At 33.7% G+C, this 7121-nt stretch overlaps 1 pseudogene; it reads left to right on the top strand.

The window, feature by feature from the left end:
* Positions 1–2668: 2668 nt before the first annotated feature.
* On the top strand, positions 2669–4658 carry LOC107629418 (phloretin 4'-O-glucosyltransferase pseudogene; annotated as a pseudogene).
* The last annotated feature ends 2463 nt before the right edge of the window (positions 4659–7121 follow it).

Below are 7121 nucleotides of genomic sequence, written 5' to 3'. Positions count from 1 at the left end.
CATTAACTTGCATCATACCATCATTAGAATTTTCGACATTTAACCCCTCTTAACTACTTTCAAGTGACATATTTAGGTCAATCATTGTTCTTTTAATACTTTTCTAGCCACCCCCATTTAAAGGAATATTATCAACAATATTCGCAGAAATTCCTCCACCCAAGTCAACTAGAAAAATAAATAATTTCAACAGATGAATATTTATCCAACGGTTGTGCCAGACCCTAATAAGACTTGTGTACTCGTCATCACGTAATCGATACCTAATTTACAAAAACATAAAATCTAATCAAAACTGTCATCAAATAAAAAAATAACAAAATAATGATAACAATTATAATCTATAATATACCTTTTGTAAAATAAAGTATTATCTACTTCGGATGAATATCTGTAGTGATTTTTTTTTACTCTTTTCGTGTGTTGTTGACTAATGGCATATAATATCATTAAATTCTTTAATACTGTTAGATTTTCGATTTCAGTGACATTTATGTAAATATTGGTTCAGCAGAACTGAACACGATAAATTCCTCTTCAACATATACTATTTTACTATCATAATAAATGGATAGTAATAAAATTTCAAACATTATACAGATCGAGTAAACAGAAAATCAAAATAAAAAAAAAAGAATAAGCTATTAGTAGTGATTTTGGTTCCAATCCATCTTGTTAGAATTTTATTGAGAAAACAACTTAAAGTTTGCCAAGAAAAAAAAAACGGCAAACTTCACATAAAATATTAAATTCGTTGACGAGAGTGGCGACAAGGTTCACTAAGAAAAATGACAAACTTGTCCCGACGAAAAGAAAAAAATTTTCGAAAATTAAAATTGGAATAATTTATTTTTAAAAATAAAGTTTTTTTATTTTATATAAAAAATCCTTATATTATAATATCGGCCATTTTAAAAAATGTAAATTAATCAAATTGTCTAATGATATAATTATCTAGGAAACGTACGAAATTAGATTCTTTCCGTTTTTTATTTAAAAAAATAAAATTTATTTTCACATCATATATTTTATAAATGAAATAAAAAAATATTACAAAATTAAACATCACACATTCCTTAAAAAAATAGACAGAAATTGATACACAACCACCACATAGTGTATATGGGACCGAATTCATACTGAAGCCAAGATAAATCAATGTAGTCCTTACACGTGTTCTTAAATGACCAGCCACAACTGTATTCAATTCAATATTGAGTTTTTTTAAGTAAAAACAGTTATAATTTACTTTATTTAGTATTCATTAATTATTGTGATAATTAATGAATGTTAAATAAGACAAGTTTTAGCTTTTTTTTCTCTCTCTAGTATTATCGAAAAAATATTTGGTAACCAAAGAAAATTAGCAAAAAACAACCATAACTTGCCTTATTTTTTTTTTTACCAAAGATATGAGACTCGAACTCGCAACCTCTTAATTGAGTATGGGGAGATTATGCTATTTGAGTTATAACTCATTGGCCATAACTTGTCTTATTTAGCATTCATTAATTGTTGCGATATTTAATGCATGTTAAATAAGGTAAGTTCTGGCCTCTTTTGTCCCCCTAGCACTACCGAAAGGTGATTTGGTACAGTTACTCCCAATATCACGCTAACCTCCCATTCTCTATTTGCGATCTCCAGTCCACAGAGTCATTCCAGCGCTACTGCACTTTTTCGCTGTCCTGTCCGACACTGCCCATCCGCCGCCGCCCATCTTCCCGCCGCCGCCGCTCAGCCTCTTGCCAACGATGCTCAGCTTCTCCGTGTTCCGCTTGCGTGCCGTAGCAATGAGAGATCGCGCCGCTGCAGCCCCATGCATCCTCGTTACCGCTGCTCGCCCATCGCCGGCCGTGCAGGCTCCACCGCAGGCCGTCGTCTCACGTTGCACCGTTCGAGACGCACGTTATTCCTGTCATCTATCCTTCCCGTTATGCCGTTGTTGCTGCTGGCTCCTCATCGACACCACCCTTCCTCCCACCGATTCGACTCCTCCTTCTCTTCCATCTTTGACCGCTATGCGTTCGGGTTCGAAGTCCACGGAGCAGATTCACAATCTCGCCTAGCTGAAGTTGTCGTTACGTGGTTGTTCCGTTGCCAGATCTCTTTCTCTGCCTCCATGCGTTGCCGTTGACTCTCTATCCACTTCGCAAATATGCGGGATGTTCAATTCACTAGATATGTAGATGATTATTTTAATTTTTAATTGGATGATTATTTTGTTCGATTCAGTTTAATTATATACAATTAACAAATGTTAGATAATCATTTTACTAGATAACTAAATAATTATTTTAATAACTACGTAGATGATTGTTTGATAACGATTCTACGACGGTGATAGAGAGGGACTACAGAGGTGGACGAGGATATCCAGTAAAAAAAATTTCTAACACCAGAAAAGTAGAATGATTAACGAGAATAGATTGGAAACCGTTTAGAGGAAGAAAAGGATATTTAAGTGAATTTTTTTAATAAATTAAGATCGAAATAATTAATTTTTAAAATAATTATTTATATTTTTTGATTTAAATAATTAAAATTTTTTTTTGGTGGTATTAGACCAAATTCAAAATCTATCATTCATATTATTTAGATTTCTCATGCCTCTCTAACGGAATTGATCTATAAATACCCGACACTAGCAAGAGAGGGTAAACCTTCAATTATCATTATCTATTCTATTCTTCTCTTGCTATTTTCAGCTTCACGGCTTGCTACTTTCACTTCCACCATGGTAAACCAGAACCACCGTCACCACCGCTTCCTCCTCGCAATCTACCCCGCACAAAGCCACATAAACCCTGCTCTTCAACTCGCCAAGCGACTCATCTCTATGGGCGCACATGTCACCCTTCTCATCACCCTCCACGTGTACCGCCGCATGGCCAACAAACCCTCCATCCCTGGTCTCTCCCTCGTCACTTTCTCCGATGGCTACGACGCTGGTTTCAGCGTCTTTTCCGGAGGGGATGATGACTACAGGCTCTACTCCTCGGAGCTCAAGCAACGCGGCTCCGACTTCATTGCCCACCTCATAACCTCTCGTGCTATGGAAGGCGAACATTTCACTTGTTTAATTTACACTTTGCTTGTTCCTTGGGCACATGAGGTGGCGCGTGCTTTTCAACTCCCAACCGCGCTGCTGTGGATTCAAGCCGCCACGGTGATGAGTATTGTCCATCCATACTTCCATGGCTGCGAAACTTACATCGCCGATAAGATTAAAAGCAAAGATGAGCCATTTACAATCCCGGGTTTGCCCTTGTTGCTATCATCATGTGACGTTCCAACTTTCTTGTTGGTATCAACCACAAACCCCTTGTCTTTCATCTTCCCCCTTTTCGAGGAGCAGTTTCGAGTTCTTCACAAAGAAACTAACCCTACCGTCCTCGTCAATACTTTTGAAGCTCTCGAGCCGGAGGCCCTGAGAGCCCTTGATGGAATCAACATGATTCCTATCGGACCGTTGATTCCATCCGCTTTCTTGGACGGCAGCAACCCCCGTGATACTTCATTTGGTGGTGACATTTTGCATGCAAGTAATGATTATGTCAAATGGTTGGACTCACAGGCGGAGTCTTCCGTTGTTTACGTGTCATTTGGTAGTTACCACGAACTGCCTAAGAAACAGACAGAGGAAATTGCACGTGCTTTATTAGGGTGTGAACATCCATTCCTGTGGGTTGTTAGAGAAAATTTAATTAAAGTTGAAGGAAGGAAAGAAGAGGAAGAGTGGAGTTATATGGAGGAACTGAAAATGAAGGGGAAGATAGTGAAGTGGTGTTCACAGGTTCAAGTGCTGTCCCATACTTCACTGGGTTGTTTTGTGACGCATTGCGGTTGGAACTCCACCATGGAAACCCTAATTTCAGGGGTTCCAGTGGTGGCGTTTCCACAGTGGTCGGATCAAAACACAAATGCTAAGCTGATGGAAGATGTGTGGAAGATAGGGGTTAGAGTGAAGCCTAAAGTGATAAATGAGGAAGGGATAGTGGAAGCTGAAGAAATAAGGAGGTGTTTGGATATTGTGATGGGAAGTGGAGAGAAAGCAAAAGAAGTGAGAAAGAATGCGGAGAGATGGAAGATGTTGAGTAGAGAAGCAGCCAAAGAAGGTGGTCCCTCAGATACGAACCTAAAGGCTTTTGTGAATGGTGTTGGACAGTTTATGCATGTGGATGGCTAAAAGTAGTTGAATCGACTCTTATAAATTATACTAGGTTTTTAATTTCTGAACTTGACTGGTTTCCGTTTTGGGTTAGTTTATTTCCTTTGGGAGAATGATATATTGCATCCCGTAATTAGTTAATTTTATTTTAAGGCCTCTTTAGAGGTTATTGAAAATATATATAAAAAGAATAAATAAATAAATAAGGTGTGTGGCAAGGTGCTACTGGTTAGGCTAGCTTATTAGCCATCTGTTTATTTGCGGCAATAGGGCTGCACACGGATCGGATCAGATCGGATATAGTCTAAAATTCTATCCGATCTGCACTGTACTTATCGGATCGGATCGGATCGGATACGATATTCGCAGATCTGCATACTTGCGGATCGGATATCAGGTATATCTGTATAATTAAAAAAACAACTATTTTAAGATTTTATTTGGCTGTTTTTACAAAAAAATATCCAAAAAATTTATTTTTTATTTGTTTAATCCTATTTACTCATAAAATATTATCAATAATAGTTCTCTTGAATAACAAAAACAAAATAATAACATAAGATTTAAGTTTACTTATTCTAAGTTGAAGTACAACATAAAAAATTAAAAACAAAATATCATAAAATTCATAAAATAACACACTAAAATTCATATCACATTAGGGTTTACTTTCTTAAACTATACTATTTATATGTGATGTGCGGATATGCGGATATGATTCGCGGATATCACTGCCGAATCCACAATCCGATCCGACCATATTGCAGATCCGATCCGATGGCTCTGCGGATCGAATAATATCCGCAAAATTTGGATCGGATGCGGATAATTAACACGGATATGCGAATATTATCCGATCCATGTGCAGTCCTATGTGGCAAGATGTTGTTTAATTTATGTGTGTAACCTTTTATATTATAGATTATAATTGTAAGATTATATAATTTAGTAGAAATATTATATTTATTTATTTATTTATTATATATGTAAAATTAATAGTTGAAAATATTTGATATTTTAAAATTAAAAAATACGATTTATCTTTTAAAATTTAATTTTTGGTCAATTTGTTTTAACAATTTATTATTATTTCATTAATTTGAATATTCACTTTTACGTATTAATTGTTTAAAAAATTAAAAAAAATTTGTTTTTTTTTTTTTAAATTAAATAAAAAATAATATTTAAAAGATATTTAGTTACATTTTTTATAATTATATTAGATGTATACTAAAATTAATAATTAAAATCAGTTACTAATATAAAATATATATAAAATATAAAAAAATATACACTAAAAATAAATTAATAAACTGTAAATATATTTATATATAAATATATAATAACCGATTTTAACCACTAATTTTTAATATGCAAGCAAATATTTTAACTATTATCTTTATATAAATACTCATAGTAGTATGTTCCTTTCTGTTAATTATTTCTAAATATGTAAGCACATGAGTTGATGATTGTGTTTTTGCGACATATAATTTTTTCAAAAAAAAAATATTACATGACCAACAAATTTTATAATTTTTTATTAATACTCGACTAACTCAAATAAAAATCAAAATATATATCTAGTAAACCTTACTTTTATTTGGATCTCTTTCCCTCAAATCTTTTAACCACCGCCGGGGTCTCTAGGCACACAGAGATTTTTCATCCTCTTGTGAGCATCTGGGGGCGTTAATTATACAAACTTCAAAGCCTCATATTCTCTTGTGTTGTATAAAAGAATGATTGAAAAGTTATTTTCGTATATTTTTAAAAAAAAAAACCCTATACAACAACAAATTAACTCATCTGAAGGTAAAAAAAAAAAAAAAAAAAGACAAATAAGTCCCTAACCTTTTGTCCTGTGGACATTTTTGTTCTTGACCATTGAAAAATATTTTTAAGTCCCTAGCCTTTACAAAATTTGGACGGATCAGTCCCTGACGGAGGCATTTGGACGGATCAGTCCCTGACGGAAGCATTTGGACGGAGGGACTGATCCGTCCAAGTTTTGTGAAGGATAGAGACTTAAAAGTATTTTTTAATATAGTCGGGGATAAAAATATCCGCGGAGCAAAAAGTCAGGGACTTATTTGTCCTTTTTTCAAAAAAAAAAAAAAGGGAAAACAATTAACACAATTAATTCCGTCTGAGATAAGTTGTGTTTTTAAGTGTGATGCTACAAAATTCAGAACTACTGTACCCTTTCTTTCTTCTCCAACCATGGAAAATTGTTCAAAGACTATAGCTCATATTGGTGCCAACTGCTAAAGCCTCCGATCCATCACTGCTAGATGAGGTCACGGATGATGAGTTGTGATATTGAAGAAGGATATAGCAGCAACAACGAAATCCAAAATGAAATCAAAGGATTCACTAGCAACACTGAAGGAGAAACAGATGAGTAAAAAAGTAATATAAAATAGGATAACATGCATGGGCACGCATGGTGCCATTCAAAGAGAAGGAGGCCAGGCGCTAGAGGTTCCTAAGCATGGTAGAGTTGGACACAATTTTAGTTAATTTAATCATAGTTACTTTTTTAATAACTATCTTCTCATTTCTCACATATGTAATTATGTTTTGACGGTTCCAAATATATTACTAGTCCGTGATATTAGAAGAAAATAATCCAATATATATCAGGGTAATTCATGTCAAATAGTATGAGATTTAAAATTACGCAAATATTTTAAATTCTATATATATATATATATATATTAATTTAATTAAATTTATGTTATTTATATATAAATTGAATCAATTTATTATTCTAGTATACTAAACACATGTAAATTGAATTAATTAAATTCGATTTAATTAGAGTAATAGTAATAAATCGAATATAGTTTATTTGAATTATTACTTCTGTAGTATATGTATAGTAGTAATTTTTTTATATTAGTGTAAATTAATTTTTTAAATTAATTCAATTTATATAGAGTTTGTG

Source organism: Arachis ipaensis, chromosome B3, assembly GCF_059453495.1.
Source record: "Arachis ipaensis isolate K30076 ecotype BB chromosome B3, ASM5945349v1, whole genome shotgun sequence".
In the NCBI taxonomy this organism is placed as follows: domain Eukaryota; kingdom Viridiplantae; phylum Streptophyta; class Magnoliopsida; order Fabales; family Fabaceae; genus Arachis; species Arachis ipaensis.
This window is presented reverse-complemented; position numbering and strand designations above follow the sequence as displayed.